This window comes from Polyodon spathula, chromosome 24, assembly GCF_017654505.1.
Source record: "Polyodon spathula isolate WHYD16114869_AA chromosome 24, ASM1765450v1, whole genome shotgun sequence".
Classification (NCBI taxonomy): domain Eukaryota; kingdom Metazoa; phylum Chordata; class Actinopteri; order Acipenseriformes; family Polyodontidae; genus Polyodon; species Polyodon spathula.
The window spans coordinates 9,528,982-9,550,216 of record NC_054557.1 but is presented as its reverse complement, the minus strand read 5'-3'; the positions used below and the strand labels follow the sequence as shown (position 1 = coordinate 9,550,216).

General features: G+C 35.8%; 1 protein-coding gene across 1 annotated transcript in view; it reads left to right on the top strand.

Annotated features, from left to right (window-relative positions):
• The first annotated feature begins 3,117 nt into the window (after positions 1-3,117).
• Positions 3,118-21,235, top strand: part of LOC121299014 (semaphorin-6D-like) — a 75,944-nt gene continuing 57,826 nt past the window's right edge. Inside the window, exon 1 of the mRNA XM_041226445.1 lies at positions 3,118-3,346. The gene's annotated coding sequence lies outside the window, so the exon portion shown is untranslated. The remainder of the gene's footprint in view (positions 3,347-21,235) is intronic.

Here is a 21,235-nt window from a genome sequence, read left to right as displayed (position 1 = left end):
CTTTTAATATCACGTCAAAGGCACTGAGCAAAAATGGGTTGAACTTGATCAGGAATTCACCATTAACTAGGCAAAATAGGCATAACAACACAGCAGTGTTGCTACAAATAAGCCTGTTTTGCTGAGTAACCTGAAAATAGTTGGTACTAGAATTGCATTGATCGTAACAGTGTTCATTATTAAACGTATAGTTGACTACACATTATATTAATTAAGTATAAAAGGTTGAACTGTGAACATATAGTGTTATGTCAGTATTGTGCTAACACTGTGCTCTACTGTGTAGTGTGCTAGCTGTGGCTCCTTGTTTCAATGGTATTAATGGCAATACATTGCATTAGGTCAAATCATTCAGAATTCACAAATCCACAGGCTTGGTATGGTTGGGATTCCAGATTCATTGAACTGCAACACATACTTATAAAACAAGTCTTCTGCCAATAAATCCTATACAGTACGTTGTAGGCCAGTTATAAAAATACCACATAAAATTGACATTAACGTAATACATTTGCATATATCTTCATATCATCTATGTCTGAGTTACAGTTTCATCTATTTAAATGAGTCTGTGATAACAACGGCATCTTGCATCAATAATTCCTAACTTTCGAAGGTTTAAGACTTTAAAGCAGTAACGACACTTTAAATCGAAGTCTAGCCGATCCTATTAGGCATGTGTTTGGTTGAAAATTGACAAACCTTCTTCTAAAGGCTACCTTGTTTTTTTAAATGATGCTGTTACATTTAAAAATAAGATTTAAAAATCATCTCAAGAGTAAATTGCACATGTGAATATTGACTGTTACAAGATATCCAGGGTTATGCCCCTGATATCTTATGCCACTGACTTCCATGTTTGGCACTGATCCAGCCTAGCAACAAGCACTGTACTGTACATGAATGGATAATATCATCTAAGTTTCAGTTACAGTACCATATTGAGTTACGTCGATATAAAAGGACACTTGCACTTAAACCAAAACATCAAGTTATTACTAGGAAAAGAAGCTTGGTATAGTAGTTCCACAAAAATCGATTCTTGTATATGTTTCAAACATGCCGTTCTGGTTTGAATTAATTGTGAGTTAATAAAAGTCATGCAAACCAATACTACTTTCAAGGTTGTGCCGCCAACACTCTGGTGCCCTTCAGCTTGTTGACACAGGGACGTCATGACTTGCTGTGCACTGGCTTTGGAATAAAAATATACATAATTGCTGATGTAGTTCTCACTTTCCTTTGTGATGAGTCACTAAATGGCAGCAACAGCTACAAATGGTGTCAACATCAGAAAATTGTAGTATTGTAGAAATGGTAGTGCCACCTCCCATTGTGCCTGAGGCACAAACATAATAGAGTCACATTTTCCTCAGTATATATGAGACAAGAAATAAATTCGGTTCATCAGCTGATAATTTCAAAAAGACTTGAAAATGCCACCAGCTCCATTATAGTCAAGTTAGGTGCTTTACATAAAATTGTCTGCATTAAAGAACAGCAGGTTATAAAAACTCACATCATTTGAAAACCATCAGATATATTAAATGGCTGTCAGGCAGTGCCATTTATAACACATAGACACAAATGCATAATAATGGAGGTAACACTAGACACAGACAGATGCACAGGGGACAGACCCCAGGAAATGCTTTTAAGTCTTTTCTGTTACAGTTAATTGCTGGGGGATGGGAATCACAGACAATTGGATGACGCAATGGATTTAATATTTAGGAGAAATATAGAAGTGGGAAATCAAATATATAAAAAGAAATTCTCCTGAATCCAGCTTTGGAGTATTTTATAGGAAGTATAGGAAGGGTTACATGATTAATTATTGGTGAGGGCATCATTTACTGCTGCAGTCTTTCTGTAACAATTACCAGCATTTAAAAAACTGCACGTTTTACAAACTAAGTAAAATTCAATATTTTACCAGCAAACAGAGTACTGTCAGCACACCGAATAGCTATGCTTTGAGACAACATTCTTTATATTGATTTTATTATTTATTCATTTTGTATTTGCTATGATTCAGATGAGGAATGCTCCTAAAATAAGACGTCAAACAAAGATGACCTTGAAGTAAATGTTATGGTCAGATAAATCAAGGATATCCAATGGCTTTCATGTATTTATTTATTTTTAATTTGTTAACAAAAAACTAAAAGTTGATTTATTTCAGTTCCAGACAATATCGTAGTGTTTAACATAACTAGCCTTCCATTGCATACTGCCATTCAGTAGTACATGGCAAGACTAGTAGCATACATCTTGTGCTGATGTTTAAAACTAACCGCAACACTGCTTTTAAATTCAAATAATAATCCTGTTGCAGAGAAACCTTAATCCGCAAGCTTACTGTAACAGGAAATAGATATAACTTGTCAAGCTAATAATAATAACTATTATAAAAACTGTATGTCTATCTACATATATTTATTTATGTTTTTATCAATATTAATCTAGTGTTTAACACCTTCAAACATTATTTTTAATGTTATAACCCCAATAGCAAAGCAGACAAAAAAAATATTGTATAGCAATCCCTGTAATTTGACAAATACAGATATTCAGGTTGTTGCTGCCGTTTCCTGGTTTCATGCTCTTGTTCAATCTCACTCAGATGGTCTATCTGAAATGTAACACCCTCTGCACAGATAGTAGGATGCATTATTTTTTAATAACAGGTGGTTTATTTTTTATAAATTGGGTATCCCAATAAGGTGCCATGCAAAGTATTCGTTCATTCTGTTTGTCTTGTTACAAGGCGAACATCTTTTATTAATTACACTTATTTGTGCCTCCTAGCCTCCTTCTGTATCCACCTTTTGGATTGCATTTGCCTTTTATATGTGTGACCATTTAAAAATATAGAAAACATTTATGGTAAAAAAGGATACACTTTGATCAAGAACCATATTAGCGCAACCCTACATGGCTGAAATGGTTCACTGTTCAAAAACAATGCAGGAGCTGGCAGCTTCAAACACATTTTTTTTTTTTTTTTTTTTGTATCATTTAAGTAAACCCGGCTTCAGATTTGTAATTAGTCTCTGGATTGTTCGATGGTAGGAAATGTATTCCACTCCCTAGAGTTTAGGAAATGGGCAGAGTCTGAATCAATGTGCTCATTGCTGAGCAGCGCCTCCAAAACACCAAACAAGCAGCCCATTGGAAAATACTATCACAAATCCTCACAGCCCATAGGAAACTACAGCAAATCCAGCAGAGATCATGCATTCTGCATTGTGTGTTTGAACAGCCTGAGATCTAAACAGCTCGACCAACTAGCAGAGAATCAGAGATCCAATTTCTCCTGATCCCTGCTGATGATCATTTTAAAGTAAGTAGTTCATTATATTCTGCTTATTTGTTTGAAAGACGACAGGCTTGGCTGTAATCACTTCTGAATTGCTGCAGCACATTACTTTCCTGCAAGTTGCTGGAATCTGTGTCTCTGTCGTATTATATGTACTGTATCACTGATGCAGTCTGTTAATTGATTTTTTTTTTTGTAATAAAGAAGTGCTTCATAGTTAAGAGCACCTTTCCATTTTTAATTTGCATCAAGGGGAAGCAGGCTTGTGCTTAGTAGTTCAATTTACACACTTTAACAGCAGATTTATTCAGCCAAAAAATTATCCTTTTGTGTTGTGATTTTTATCTCGTTTCAAATGAAAAATGCCATGGTAAATAATTCATGTGCAAAAATGAAATCAGTTTTCATGTAGCACTGCAAATCTCAGATGATTTCTATTAAAACCCTAAAAGCATGCACTGAATGGTATGTTAGTGTCCAAGCTTTGTTCATATGTGCTTGCACAGTTCAGAAACTTGTGATTCGGTGTTGCTATATTTGTATCTGGTTTCCAATCCTATTGACCTGTGGGCGGGAACACTGGCAGTCTATCAATAGTCTAATTACAATGACCATAGGTGGCCTGAATAATTTATAGTTCCCTTAAAGCTGATGTATACTGGAAAATAGCTATCTGCTGAAGCACACTCAGTAGTTTATCAAGAGGAATGGAACAGCAGCCTGGCAAAACATCAATGTTTAGCTGGAATAAAGACGTTGGCAAAAAATTTCACTCCTAAAGTTAAGACTCACATATTTCTAGAGCAACCAGGACTATTTTATATCCTGACAATCAAACCACTGGTATTAAATTACCAGCAAAACAATACCATTCCACACCTTTTTATGAAATATCTGCTAATTCTCTGTATAGAGGAAACATATCCTTATTGTGTTGTATGCAAGTGTCTGCTTTTTGACCCCCACACAGTAACACATTGACATTTTACTGCTTTGCATATTATTTTGTATTTATTTAAATTATATAGTACTCAGTTTTGATCCCAGAAATCCCAGGGCAAGTCAATTATAACCAGTGTACACGAGACGATGATGCTTATTATAGATCTTTACAGAATAATTGTATTTTCTTTGTTCTTTTGCACAACTGGGTTGAATCAAGGACACTTGATAGCCCCACCCACCTCATCCATTTAATGAATTATATGTTAGAGGTTTTTTTTTTGCATATTGTATTTTACTGTATACCCAACCCAACATTAGTGACAACATGCTTGCCTCATTTTACCAGCCCATTGAAATCATTTTGGGCAGTCCAGACATAGCTGTTATGACCACCCTTCACAAGATGACTTAACACTTTTTGAGAGAAATGACTGGGGACCACACTTTGCCGGCTTTAGAAAGCCTTTCCTTAGAATTGAAGCAGTTTCACGCTGTTGAGTTTCCGAGGACCTGTGGGAATGTGTAATACTTAGTGTTGGAAAAGGAGACTGCATTGATTCCCTATGGAATTTTAGCTCCAGCTGTAAATATCTTCCAATACCTTTATTTTTTTATATACATTTTAATTCCATATGAAGTATTTGCAGATAAACAGAATATACATACTGTATAGAAATGAATGACGAGGTCCAAAAATGGATTGCAAATATGTCTGTTTATGTCATTTGAAATTAAACAAAAACACTCTAATAAGATGATTGATTGGTTTACCTGATTGCAAATAGGCTTCACTGTTTAAACAAACTGTGTTATCACACAAAAACAGCCTTCCTCGTCCTCAATTTATTAAACAATTCCCAAGGCCACTATTACCTCTCTCTATTCTTAATTCTTAATAGTGCAAAACCTCAACAAGGCCCACATCCCCTGCTTGCCATGAAACTACCCTTTAAAAGATACAGTGTTTGATTGCTCACCCTTTCTAATCATCCATAGCATTTCTGAGTTATGTTAATTAAACATTTAGATAATTGATCGACATATAAATAACATTCTGAAACCGACTTGAAAATTGCTTGGAGAAGAACATGCACTTTCTAAATCCAGGGAAATCGTGTGACGTTTGACCTTTTCGACTTTGCAGTGCACTTGGTATAAGCAAAGAGACTAGAGGATTTGAAGGTCACGGCACCACATATTTATCTGGGACCCAGCAGCACAGATAAATGGCCCAAGCAAACCAAAGCCAATTGTGCCACCAGAAGAAAAAAAAAATCCAGAGTAACAGATCTCTGAATCGCTCAAAGTTCACTGAAAGGGAAGCACTTTCAATTACATTTGAAATTATATACTCCACAAGAAAATTATAAAATGATGAGATTACAAGATAACAGGAAGATTCTGTGTCAAAGGGAAGATCTTACCATGATTGTGATTTGTTTTGAGTTCAAATACAGCTGATATCATATTATTAGAAAAGTGAATTGAAAGATAATTAAATTACATAAGAAAAAACCATGACTAGCTGAAAAATTTGAGGATAAAAAATTCAAGACAGTAGGAGTTTTGGTGGGGGGGGGGGAGAAATTTTAAGTAAATGTTGCAAATTGCATACCTCTTTTTCAAACAGAGCTGTTTATGTAGGAATGAGTCATGTGTTTTAAAAGTAACAGTATCCATCTGCTAATCTTTATTGCTCTGAACTATCTACTTATTCATCCGCCTCTTCCTCTCTCTCCCCTTTTTGGCTGGCAGTTTACAATACTTTCATTACCAAGGCTGTTCTTAAAACAGCTAGCTATTGATCTACCTGTAGATATGATCTAACTGCATACTAGTCTGTCTTCCCCCAGCTTACTCCCTGTGATGCTTAGTAGTGTACCTTGTCCCAGTCATTTATACCTCACTCTCAACCTAGTGGAGCATCCAGCATTCATCAAAAGGTCTGCTGTCCGCCCATGGTATATCATTTATTTCTATCTCTATACAAAAGGAGAGGAATGAAGAAGTTCCTAATAGACTGGCCTGTTATAAACATCTTTTTAAAGCCAAATCATTAGCGCTATTCATTATATGGATAGTGCATCAATCAACTTTTTCTCAAATCAAGCAAACTAGAATGTCAGACATCTTACTCGGACAATTAAATATTTTGACATTTTATTCTTTTTTTTATTTTATTTAAAAAAAAAAAAATGTTTAACAATGTCCACTGCACCTATTCCTCATGTTCCTTGTGAAGAACTTCTCCAGATTGTATTTCATAATGAAATTACATAATTATAACAATATGAAAGTATATCTGCTACATAATTAAAACAGAATGGTTATTCTAAAGCATTTTAGCAAAAGACACTCTTATAAAAAAAACAAAAAAAACAATACAAATTAAAATTTCACAATTAAAATATTTTACAATGGCAATGATGCACTCTAGAAGGTATGTCAAGATATCTTGAAGTAACCACAGCCCTAAGAATTGAAATGCACCATAACACCCCTCGGTGTAATTGCCTCGTGGTAATCCACCTCTGGTTGTGCCTTGCTGCTTAAATATTAACAGTTATTCCTTTTTTGTAACATTTTAATAACACTACAATTAAATAAGCACCATTTACAGAAGTAGGGACTTATATGAAAGAAAATAACTATAATTCATGTATGACATTATTGTTGATATTTTAACTGGCCATGAAACGTCCCACTCGCTGAAGAAAACCTCTGAGGTCAGTGGTCAGTTTATATGTTCTATAAATATCAATGTAATATGATGTTTGTTAAAATAGATTACAAGCAAACAGAATCACAATTCTAACCTCATTTTTGTTACTGTGATTCATTCCACTTTACGGTAGTTTCACTTTAATCAAAGACGTTGTGTGAAGGGAGTGCTATCCTGGATAGAACACACTTTACCAATAAGGAATCAAGGTTAAAAAAACAAAACGTTTGAACCACAGTAGTGGAAACGTTCAGCCACAGATGTGGTTCCTAAGAATTTTTATATGTGTTTGAACCTACTTAGCAGTAGCTGCACAGTTGTTTCAATACAGTGGAAGTTTAAAACGATTGTTCCATTTTAGTGAGGAATTCAATTTCATGGCAATAAAATGACTAAGGCACTGAGGGGAAAGCAAACACAGGAAGGTCATGTCCTAGTACCTAAAGGCCAAGTTCAGCACAATCACTGTAACCAGCTCATTCCATCTCTAAAGGGATAAGCCTTGAATTTAATACGAGGTCTATATTGGCAATGACACAGCTACTGGCTTTTCAAGGAGGGACACCATGAAATAGATATCTGTTTAATAATATACAAAACGAAAAGGTTTGCTATACACTGGTGTCTCGTTAAATGAAGTTTTGCTGTAGGTTTCAGTCACACCTGTCCCATGTCTTTATGCACTCCCAAGATGTTTACTCACAAGAGGTTGCCAGCAACAAATGTCTATGGCTTGCAGTGAATATACTGTCTCAGTTTGCCTGATGTCAGATTAAAAATGTCATAATTGCCTCGCTGAAATCAAAAAGAAAAGAACAATGATGCCTTAGTATTTTTTCGTTTGCTGAGTGGTACAGTTCGGGGGAGGGATTAACAAAAATGGAGTGGTCAAAGCTTAAAATGTGTACTAAATGCGTTTGCAAGGAACTGTCATGTTATTGACATTTTTGCAGTAGGAAACCCATCTTCTACTCTCTTTTGATTTAAAAGTGCATCCTCAGCTAGCGTGCTCAAGTGGCAGGATGACCTAATCATGAACAGTGCTGTTGTTTTCATAGTCAGGCAGCCATTCCTGGAGCCATGCGATAGAACAGGATCATAAGTTCATATTAGCATAAACGGGGATTCCAATTTTTAAAAGAATAGTTACTGGAAACCTAGAAATATCTCCACTGCTGGTTTTCAAAGGCTAACACAAATAAAACATGTATCAATATATATATATATATATATATATATATATATATATATATATATATATATATATATATATATATATATATATATACTACACACACACACACACACACACACACACTTTTGCCTTGCAAAAGTATTCAGACCCTCTCACAGTTTTCACATTTTGTTGCTTTAAAGCTTGCAGTCATGACACTTTGAAGTAGGAATTAATATGTGTTATATACACAACCTGATGAATAAAGTCATCGAAAACACTGATCAGGTGAAGGGTACAAAAAAATATTGAAGTCTCTGAATATCCCTGTGAGCACAGTCTACTCAATCATCAAGAAATGGAAGGTGCACTGTACCACCCAGACACTGCCTAGATCAGGCCGTCCCTACAAACTGAGCAGCCGGGCAAGGAGGAAACTGGTGAGGGATGCCATTGTGAGGCCAACGACAACTTTGAAAGAGCTACAGAGTTCAATGGCTGAGATGGGAGAAAATGTGCATCAGTCAACAATATACAGAACACTTCACAAAAGCTCCTTGTATGGCAGGGTGGCAAAAAGGAAGCCATTACTAAAAATAAGCCATCTCAAAGCCTGCATGGAGTTTGCAATAAAGCAGCTGAGTAATCCTGCAAAAATGTGGCAAAAGATGTTGTGGTCAGACGAGACCAAATTGGAACTTTTTGGTCTAAATGCCAAGCGTTACGTTTGGCACAGACCCAACACAGCACATCTCCCAGTCAACACCATCCCTACAGTCAAGCATGCTGGTGGCAGCATCATGCTATGGGGACGCTTCTTCTCAGCAGGGGCTGGAAAGCTTGTTAGGATTGAAAAAAAAATGATGGAGCAAAGTACAAGCAAATACTAGAGGAAATCCTGTTTCAGTCTGCTAAGACTAAAAACTATGGTGAAAATTCACCTTTCAGCAGGACAATGATCCAAAGCACAAGACCAAAGTTACACTGGAGTGGCTTTAAAATAGTGAATGTCCTTGAGTGGCCCAGTCAAAGTCCTGACTTGAACCTTATTGAGAATCTGTGGAAAGACTTGAAAACTGCTGTCCATAAGCAATCCCCAAGCAACCTGAGAGAGCTTGAACAAATCTGCCACGAAGAATGGACACAATTTGCACCAAGCCAATGTGCAAAGCTGGTAGAGACTTATCCAAAAGGACTGCTGTAATTGCTGCCAAATATTGAGTTGATGGGTCTGAATACTTCTACAATCAACATATTTCAGTTTTTTCTCATTAGCTTTTGCTGACATTTACTGCAACTTATCTTACCCTTAGAAGTCTTCAGTTTGAGCATTCAAGTTTTGAATAAAATATTAAGTTTAAAAAAAATGTGTATGCATGATTTTGTAATTTCACAAAATGGGACACCATAGGAAGGGTCTGAATACTTTTGCAAGGCACTGTGTGTGTGTCTATATATAAACCGCTGCATTAACTCATATAGCAATTACACAAGCTATGCATTTCTGATTGCATCACAACATTTACATTTTTTTACTTGATTACATCTCTACACCTCCCTGGTCATTTACACAGCACAGTAAGCTGAAAATATTGTGTCCCTGATTACATTATTATAGGTTTAGTAAAACTAACATCAACTCACAACTGAGAAGGAGTATACAGTCAGAGTATGAAAATGCCCTTATTTGTAGCCTAAAAGGTTTACCTAAGATCATATGACATGTTTGTGTTTTTTTTTTTTTTTTTTTTTTCAGAAATACCGAGTTGCACCAATATCTTATCACTGTATACACAATGCATACTTGCCAATGTCATATCTATGTGGGCGGCTTGCTGATAGTGGTACTGTTTACAGCCTCCTGCCAAGCCCTCTGAGAAAGCAATCTATCCAGCTGCTTCATTAGAGAGTGATCACATCATCAGGGTCATATTGAACTGCATGACTGGCGAACATCAATCTAGGCTGAGCTTTCTGCATGTTAGAAAGCTGCTTACTATTAAGGGGAACATATTGGATGCGAAAAATACAGCGTAATAGATTGAAAAAAACAAATAAAACAGGTCAACCTCTGACTGACTAATCCTAAACAGAGAGTTCAAGCATTTGTCAGTTCAGACCTGGGGTAGAGAGGGCAGGTGGCGTGCTTGTTTCTCCCCATCAATCCAATAACAAACATTTCGAAATGCAATAGCAGTCATAAAAAGGCTACTGAATTAATTGAAGAGTGGTACATGCAATGTGTTTGGGGGGGAGGGGGCTCAGGGAGTGATGAATTAAAAGTGCTAGGTTTGGTTTTTCCTGGGATGTCATCTGAATGTTTGTCCGGCTTGTGAGTAAATGTGTGTTGATAAATAATTTGTATGCAAGGTGGTCACCACCCATGTCATGTTAGGAGAAATACTCCCTTACCACATTTGCCCATCTGTTGTGGTGCAGAGCTTATGTGATTTGCATCTCTAGTAGCTAATTCCTGCTGCTAAATTCCCATCCCTTTATTAAAGCAGACATATTGCTATGTCAAATAGAAATGTAATTAGCACATGAGGAGTTAGACTTAAAAATGAAAAAGCTCCAGTGAGTGATTAAGGCAAACAACATATATTCATAAACATAAAGATAATCCCCACAGTTACAAGCTAAATTTCTGGAAAAAAAAAAAAAAATCACCCCTTGGAAGTAAAGGGTACATCATATAATCTAGTTATAGTGCTGGGGAAAAAAAACAACTGATCTTGTTCTTTCTCTTGTAACTTAAGTAATCTCGAAACACTGTTGCAATAAAATTGTTTTTTTTTTTAATATTTGTTTTATTATTTTATATTATATATATATATATATATATATATATATATATATATATATATATATATATATATATACATATATATGTAATATATATATGTATGTGTATGTATATATATATATATATATATATATATATATATATATATATATATATCAGTTAATGTAATCAAATAAACGTTTGCTTCTCATAAGCTCCATATGTAAGAACATCACAACACAATTGTCTCCAGCTTTCTTGTAAAATATTTGCTTAAACTATTGACTGGAAGCCTCCCAAAGCTTTTAAAATAGCTTTGCAGCCGTACGTGATGTATTGGTTTCTCCCTTCATAATCCACATATATGAACTATGTAGCTTAGTGGAAATATTATAAACCACGCCACAGATTAGTCCAAATTTCAACTTAATGGAGGCAATATGTAACTTTTCATTGGGTAGCGGAAAAAAAAAAAAGTTTGCATTGCAAAACTCTTGCAGCAAACAATAAGGTCAATACTGATGTTATTAGATAGGATGGATGCAATTTTCTCCACGCTGTCTGGATAAAATGTAATCCAAGTCTGTAAAGAAAGCAGATTGGAACCTAGACTCAGCATTAGTCACAGCAGCTTCAGTGCAGTACACTCGTTTATTGGTTGTGATACTTCCTACTGTGCTGCTTCTTATTGTCTCAACAGTCCTGTTTGGCGCAAAATGCAATAATGCGTTATGAGTCACACTAGACTCTAATATTCTGTACTGGGAATCCTGTCATAGAAAATATGAATGGAATTCTGTAAAAGAAATGATTCCCTGAAATTCAGCCAGGGTGATTACGCTTTTGAGATTGTTTGAACTTTATATAAATATTTACATAATCTGCAAACCCTGCTTTGAAAACTAAACTCTTGCTAAATAATAATGGCATGATTATTGATATTTAATGATCTGCAAAATAATTTTGTTAGCAACAATCCCTTTAAGGGTTAAAATGTTTCTTTAAGCATTTGCAACCAAATAATATTAAGCTATTTTGCCAATCTAAGTGAATGGCAGCTGTAGAGTTTGTATTAGTTTCAGAAGAAATGTGGTCAAATCTTCCATTCAAGTACAAAAAATGATAATGAAACTTCTTGCTCAGGGAAAGAAAGGGTTACAGTTTATTTTTTTCAAATCAGTGAATCGGAACACAGAGTTCCTTTCAAGTTCCTATATACTGGCAGACTATGAGCAGAAAGTCTGTAATCTGAGTTAACCAAAGCAAATTTAAGATGGCCTAAAAAACGTTCCTTCAATCTCATTATCGTTTGTTTGGCAGGTTATTGATCTCACTCAGTTGGATCTACCAACCCGGTGCCTTGATTTGTTTCCTTACATCAGCATGAAAACTTGTGAAGCAGCAAAATCACTTACTACAATTCTGTAACAAATGAATACAATTAAAATAAATAAATAAAACAACTGCAGTTAAAACGAAACTTGTTTTGTACAGCTGTGAAATATCTAACCTTGATACAAATAAAAAGCTTTTCATTGAAACATCTTATAAAAGAATACCTGACTAACAATATGATTTATATATTCTGGACAGGAATTTATTGCTTGGAAGGGGTATTGGTTTTACAGCACTGGAGTCTAAAAACCAATTATTTATTTTACAAGTTACAAGCTTGGTTAGATGTAAAATTAAGCCTGAGCTAAAAGAACCATCCTCAGCTGTAGTGTTTCAACAACCATGTTCAATCAGTCCAGACTCTTTTGAGCAAAACCTGCCAACTGTGTATAATCTGTTGCTGGATTTTGCATTGGTTTGCGATGTAGACCACAGTGCTGTGGGAAATGAGTGTATAATACCAAATTGATTTTGCTTGAGTCTGTGCCTAATTCAAACCTTTCCAGAAATGAATAATTAGGCACCAGCCCCCTGTGGAACCCAGCCTTCAAAAATCCTCATACCCCATATAGTCTTCACAGAATGTAATTTATTTCATCCAAATGAGAAATCTAGCTAGACCGAGTGAAATTTCCCTAAAGCGCATCAACCCGGAGACGATTTTTTTTTTCCCTAAACCTCAGAATAAATGTAGTGGCACACATCTAACAAATCACCGTCATTTTCAAGATGTCACACTGTAGAAAGTTTTATTTTTACGATTCTCAGCTTCCTTAAAAAGAGATCTATGATGTTGGAAATAGCATTTAAAAAATGCAAGCAGTTCAACCAAACCAGATAACATGCATTTTTTTCTGCTCTATGTTAAAATACAGTATATTTCTAGTATATTTAATGTTTAAATAGGGTGTGGTGATGGGATTGGAGGATGTCCATTGACTTTCAAAGCTACTGTGGGTGGTTGCTGCAGTGAAGGAAGAGAATTGGACATTCTGCAACGGGAACAAAGACAGGTAAAATAATTGGGAACTCTAAATGTATAGAAAAAACAAATCCAAACAAAAAACGAATTCCTAATTCTTTAACTTTCCATTACAAAAGAGACAGCATCCTAGCGCAGTCTGATTCCTGTCCTTCACATGCATCAGCTCAAGGTCAGTAAGCCACTGACACAGTGGAGCTCTGTATCTCCAACACAGTTAACCCTGGCTACGTACAATTGCAGTGTGTTAGGATTTTAATTAGTAAGTATTCACCAGTGGAAATCCTCAGTGTTGTGCTCACACTGTGACCCAACAGCTTGGCACACTTAGTATGCAGACCCTTACAGTATCAGAAGGCCACGAATTTGAAAGCCAGCTCAGTTTCCCAGGCTGGAATCCAAACTCTGTCTAAACACATGTAAGACTTTTCCACATATCCACCCTGTGCAAAATTGGTTTACCTCCCCTTGGTCACTGGCTTATTGAACAATAGGGAAAATAATGCACTTGGCCTCAGAATGTGTTGGTGGGGTTAAGCAAGTGAAAATGTTGCCAGCTCTGTCACTTCCACTAGGGGTCATCGTGGTGTGAATGTTTCATTTTCCTCCAGAAAACTGGTAGATAAAAGAAAAATATATACAGATTTATACAGTTAGACAGCACTATCCAGCATCTTTAAGTACAAATTTAAAGCATTAACATGCAGACAATCCCAGATTAGGTGAAAATGTATCCTTTACAATAGGCTGTTATCTAGCATGATAATTACATTTCATTCCATTAAACAGGAGGTTCTGAACGTTGCAAGTTGATGTAATTTACAGGCTTAGCAGAAGTAATCTTATAATATGCAGACTAAGAAAGAATAAACTGATAACCAGGCTAGGAGGCACAACCAAAGTGTCTGGCTTGAAAGTCTATTAGTACCACGAACGAAATATGTTTGCAAAACTGTTCCCATCTCAATATACTGAGAAACCTGCATCACTGATGTCTGACATACATTAACTCCATGTACCAAATCAGAAACATCACACCACAGTGTGTTATAATTACAGTAACCAACCTAATATTTGGTTACCAAGTAAATTAAACCACTAACTGGACTGACTGAGCCTCAGAGAGGCTGTATATCTAAATGCACTATTTTGTATTGAATACTTCAATCCCAGTCATGTTTTTTCTTTTTTATTTAATTTTTCAGAACCCAGATCACAAGGATAACCCATTTCGCTGTGTAAAAACATGCACATCCACAATTTGCCAATCAACCCTATTTACTCTGCTAATCTCAACTTTGTGCTCTGCGAAGCAGGGTGATTTCTAATGCAATTTGTCTGAAGAAAAAGGACTTTCTTTTCTAGGCCTTCCAGGTCACGTTAACAGATTTTAAGTATTTTGTGTGTGTGTGTCTGCCTTGACATCATGTGAAAAATTCTAGCAAAGCTTTCAAACACAGGACACAAATCTGACTTTTCATATCCTAATGTTGTGTCACTGAATTGACAGACTTAAATTATCTGCTGTGGCATATACTGCATCTGGAGGCCAAATATTGTAACTTTCCATCTCTTAGGAAATGTCAAAATGCACAGTGCATAAATATTACTAAAGCAATGTGTACACTGACATGTAATGAAATTGAAAAGAAAAATGAAGAGATCAATTTTACAGCAATACAAAAAACAACACATGTCTGTATGTGATACTGTGCCACCCTGTCACCTCTTACACCCCCTGTTGTTTTTATTTCCATCATACCTGTGTTCCTTCAACTTAATTTGAACAGTAATGTGACACACAAAGGCACAGACCCTCAAAAAAGAGGCCAGGGGTCAACGTATATTTCAGAATGGGGGAGGGGTTGTAATGCTAGTCACTGCAGTTCAGGACAGCTAAATGTATTGCTCCAGAAAATAACCTTAAAGCCTTATAAATAATGACTGCAGACCAAAGGGAGAGGATATAAATCTGTAATGAGAACCAAACTGTAATATATATATATATATATAACACAGAAATCAAGCAATGTATATATATAACACAGAAATCAAGCAATGTAGTCAGTGTTACTTTAAAAAATATATACAAGGATCCGTTAAAAATAATTACATTCCTGACATTCTGATACTGTGACATTTTACCTTTTCCTAGAGAGTGATGGGAACATTAACGGTAAACACATTCATCACTCCTCCTATGGAAAGGAGCTCCCATTCTAATTGATTAAATTGTCACCGTGCAGTAACTGAGTCGATTAAACGAGATCAAGAAAAAAGCATGCATAAAGACCAATCAATAGCTATAAACACAGAGATAAACAATTACATAAAGTGTGTTAAAAAACACATTGTACTTTTTCACGATATGCCACGCTGAAAAGAGAAAAAGAAAATGAAATATGTATTTAGGCTGATGTTTTTTTCCCCAAACTGAGTTAGTCCAAATTAGTTATTTTATATACAAATTCTGGTACCCATTTATATAGCAGCAGTGTCCTGGTATTGAACCCAGGACACTCGATTAAAAGTCTAGAGTCCTAACCTCTACGCCACACTAAATACAAATAATACTGTATAAGCATGTTAAAAAACATTAATTTTTTTTTTTTATTAAAAAAATACAGTATTCCCAAAAGTATTACTTCTACTGTATTCGTGTGAAGTACTGACAGCATTTCAATGCAGGCACTGCTCACCTCAGGCTGAAAGGGTTGTGGAATGAAATAAGTGAGACAAGGTACCTTTAAAGTGCTGGTGAGAAGGGTATTTTCCTCCCTGCATCTTATTGTTCTCATTCTTGGCTTTTCTAAAATATATATTGGCACTGAATGAATTCAGATGGCCCACTGCCTTGGGGAAAAACACAAGGCTAGGCAGATTGCACAGAGTGTGACCCTTTGTCTGTTGACACTGCTCTTAAACTTCACTTCCTGAGGCTATGACAGTGTCTAGTAAACAAATGATAAACACTATTTTTCATTCTGGAGACTGCTTGATATATGTATTTTTATTCCAAACAGTTCCTTCGAGGTAATATTGAGGTAAATAATTAACACCCTTTTGCTACCAGGGCAAAATTTAATCTTTCTGTTTGGATTGTCCAAAAGCATTCCAGCACAGTGAATAAAAAAAAAAAAAAAAAAAAAAAAAACAAAAACAACTATTACAACTACTTTTGTAATCCAAATACTTTTTTTTGTTTAATTTCCTTGCAGTATCAGAATTAAATCTATAGCTATCCACTTGGCTGCCTTCAACTTTGAAAAATTATTACAATTTATTTATTTTTTTTTTTTTTAACACTGTTGATCTCATTTCCCTGCATCGACAGTAAATTACATTTTGCATTTAGAAAAACAGCCGGTAATTGCTCTTTGTAAACAGCTAAATAGTACAGGGATGAATCAACTGCAAAGGAGGAACTGGAGATTAAATGCTGCTGAGCCTTGCAAACAGTTTCATTAACTTTTAATGGAATTTACAAGGCAGTCCCTCACTTTGGTCTTAATGTGCTTCATCCACAGCACTGTGTTTGAGACCTTCCCTTCTGTAATGGCTGGCTATTAATGGCTGGCTATGGGTGGGGGGTGGGGGCTGAACAAAGGACAATTGAAATGTGTTTGGAGGACCGAGAGTAGTTCTCTTTCTCCACTGAAGAGAAATGGTTCCACGCCTGACAGGATGGGTGATTCATACAACACAGTATGGAATGAACTAATGGAATATATCTTCTTTCTTTCTGGTTAGCCAATAAGTTATTTTAATGCTTCAGAATGTTTAAAAGTACTTCAGGTCATCACTAGGTAACACATTAAATCTGTACCTTGTTAACAAAACAGTGAATAAAATATATATGTATTGGGTCTGATTTATAAAGCAGTTGTTTCAGGACAAAACTGGCATTACTTCATTTCTGAAAAGTGTAAAAACAAATCTGTACATAGCAGAAAGAAGAAAATTACTGAGAATGTTAATATAAGGGCCCTCCATGCCACCGAGTTTTCTCTCAGAAAAATATTAGTAAACTAAGCCCATTGGGTTTGGGTCTTAAAGAAAAAAATACACAATTTGGTAATACAGGTACAAACTGTAGGATGCCTTAATGCAAGCAGCTGCCATTACGAACAGTGAGCACAAGCATGTTGCAACTGTGTCTGTGTATCAGAAAGGAGAAGTGCGGGCAAGAGAGTTAGGGGTTTGTTCAACACTTCAACAACTGTAATACCTTCTAGCAAAATGATTTTTACCCTCAGAAAATGCATTCTTCAGACCACTCTTCAGACTTCAATTTGAACTTGCTAAAGTTAAAACTTTTCTTCAATCTAAAAGTTTAGCTGTGGCTTAAAACATGTAACCCAGAATTGAAGAGACGCCAAACTCTTATTGAGCTGGTTTTCAAACAATGCTGTTAGTCAGTCTTTTAATGTTTTAGTAAAACAAAGCCTTACTAAGCTTAATCTGGCAAGGGCATGGGGTAGATACAGAAAACCATATTGTCTAGGACTTGTTTTCACGCTGCTGGCTATACAGCTTATCAAAGTTCAGAGAATGAAAGACTGAGCATTGTACAAACCCACAGCATCATATAACAATTATGAGGGCACAGACCGAGAAGCTACAGTAGACTTGAAACTACTAGCTTTTATTAGAAAGCTAGGGCGTAGCTCAGTCTCAGCCTCTCCTGTTTGGGGAACCGTTCTTTGTTGCTGTTGTTGCCATCACTGTTGCTGTGCTTGCTTGAATGCAGCAATGTAAATGGTGTCAGACTGTTAGCCTCATAAAAAGCACTATGGTTACAGTATGTGATGTACCATGCATCTTAACAAAGTGTATTGAAAATGTGTTTTTGTTATTAAAAGAGCAGCCTGGCTTCATATTTATACAAACATTAACTCCAATACAAAAAAAAAAAAAAGTCCATTTGTCTGCCTATGAAAAATCATTTACAAGCACAGTGATGTAATAATGTAGACAGTACTACGCCCAATTATATTAACCTTCCATTTGTTTTGTAACAAGAAACCATGCAAGTATGAGCCAGGTGTGGTATGCGTGACAGCGGTCCAGCTTACTGAAAACTGAACCATTCAGCTTGATCAGTAACTGAATAACAAAGCATGTAAAGGGATGTTTTGAAACATATATATTTGTATTCATAGTCAATCTAGGAGTAGTTGCCATGTTGAAGGCATCAGCTGTTCAGAAATACTTTTTTAAAAATTTTCATTTCAGTTTTTCTTCCTAAACTTAAAACTGAGCTTGAATAAGTCATTTATAACCAATTGCAAACAGAATATCAGGAGCATTTAGAATAAAGCAATTACAATTCTTTGACAAAGTTTCAACAATTAGTGTTCACTGGAATAACCCTATTTGGGTTACAGAGACCCTTTGCTGTCAAACAGGTTTGAATGTTATGTACAAAACAACAACTATTTGTGTGTCAACTCTTACAATAATTACCAGTAAGTATTACCTAAAGCTTCTGTTGAAAAATCTTTTTACAAAGCTTCTGTTGAAAGCCGTTTTAAACTTGGTTGAATATTTTCCCATCATCACATGCATACTCTTCAAATGCACAAGCAGCACATGTTGTTTATCAAGGCCTTACAATTGAGACTGAAATGTTTACGGCAAATAATAGTTACATTCATTTCAGTTCGGCATACAGTCTATTTGCTGTCTGTGGGTGTTAAAGATACTAATTTGCAAAGTAAGCAGTTTAACTACAACTGGAACAATATGTATTGTGGAATCTGTGAATGCAAAAGGCAGGCATTTCACTTTCCCACACTCAAAAATTGAAGAAATTGAATTTAACGAAGGCTATTCATTATTTATATAGAGCTGGATGTTTGACAAATAAACTTCTGAAACTTTTCACATGCCACAGCTTTCAGAGACAGTTTTTGGTTAAATGTATTTCATAGAAATTGCTGCAACAGCTACTAGTGTCATTCATTCATAAGGTTTTCAGACCAAAAAAAAAGTCAACCCAGCAATATAATTATATTTAAAAATTGCTATGATAGTCAGGTCAGGGTATAAAGTTAATTAAAATTATGATTGTCTGTGTTTCTACTGAGTTTCTGGTTACTGAATGACATTTAAAAACATTGATTGTTATTGCTCCCTGCTTCCAAAGCTTCCAGCCTAATCCAGTACAATAAAATGGCAAAATTACTCTTAAAAGCCATGCCAGGATTGCATTTTAGTTTTTGTATGCCAAACATGCCAGTGCTTTAAAACTACAAATCCTGTAGTTTCAACATATTTAAAGGATTGGCCCTTTACAGTTTACTACTTACTTCTAACCCAGTCCATTAGCCATGCATTTTAAAGCACACCAGCTATTCAATTTCTGATAAATATAGGGCAGTACTTAAGGCCCTTGGCCACATCTGTCAACGGCTTCTTATTTAACAAATTGCTTCCAATTTTAAATGTTAGTTGATCTCTCCACTCTAATGGGCAATGACATGTACAGTAAGTGATTAGCATAATATGAGCACTGATTCAGCTAATGGGCAAGTACAAAGCATGACTTTCTGGTACTTATAAAGCAGCAATTAGCCTACTTAGATTGAACAACTTAAAGCCATTCTCAGGAAGATAATTTGCAGCAATCTCAACAAAGCAGACGTGTATGTGTGGGTGTGAGCTGTGATTCAGTTGATTGTTTTTGCCAAATATAATATTTAAGGGATTAAATCAGAATGTTGTTGTTTTTTTTTTTTTGATTAGTGTACCCATGTACTCCAAAATTTGACAGGCTTTTATTATATTTTCTTGTACACCGAGTGTAACTACTGAAATTGGAAATAGACAGTGATTACCCTTTGTTAGGAGGAAGGGTTACAAGACACCATTAAAGTATTTGCCAGGAGAAGGCTTATAAGCACTTGTCCTGCATCCAATCCTGGGTTTTAAAACTTCCCTGGTTTAGGCACTGTATATTACTTGAGATCAGAGAGAACATTTAGCAGTCATGCACAGCTAAATTTTTTCTGAACTGATCAAAGTCATCACAGCATGAATAATTCTCACCTCACAAGTCTGTAGATTTACTATTACTACATGCAGATACAAGGAAGGAACAATTGATTTACTAGGGGGCTGACTGCTCCAACTCCTGGAACTGGATCCTTAAAATAACTTGAGGGTAATTCTGAAATCCAAAAATAGTTGATGGACTAGTGTGCGTTTCTAACCATGCTGGGGTCATGTTAAGTGTGTTTAAACAGTTACATTTAAAAAAAATAATAATAATGTGAGACATTTCTGGCTGTTTTGCACCCCATTTCGCCTTCATGGTAGGTCTATAAATCTTTTATATAGTGCAATAGAGTCACAATCATCCCAGGTAGGTTAGGGTTAGTAAGACAGTTGTTACTCAGCATAATGGCAAGCTGAAGACTGTTAAAAATCTGATCCCTTGAAACATGGAGACTCAAGTAATCTGTCTGCCCAGTCTCTGCTGTTGCCTTAGCAGGAGCCCCTCTGATTTATACAGACAAGCTGGTAGGAATGCAAACCAACTGGTCATAAAAATACCAGTCCCAAATTGCAAGATCAAGACAAGAACAGTCTTCTCTTCCAATCTGATTTATTACAAGTAGGTACACGCAGTTCAAAAGACACATCTTAAGCCTCTGCCTCTTCAGCTTTTTCACATTTTCACCTAGTCAGTCCCCCAGAACTGCACTAGATGCCAAATTAGATACCAATTAGTTCCCACTGGGTGGGTAGTTTTGTAACAAGGAATCTTCCACTAACAACTACTGTATGTTCAGACCATCAGGGCTGTTGAAATAGGACACTAATCACTTTGAGGTTAGAAATAGCCTGGTGACTCAAATCCAGACTGGATTCAAAACAGACACCAGAGGTGAAGTAAGGCCAAAATG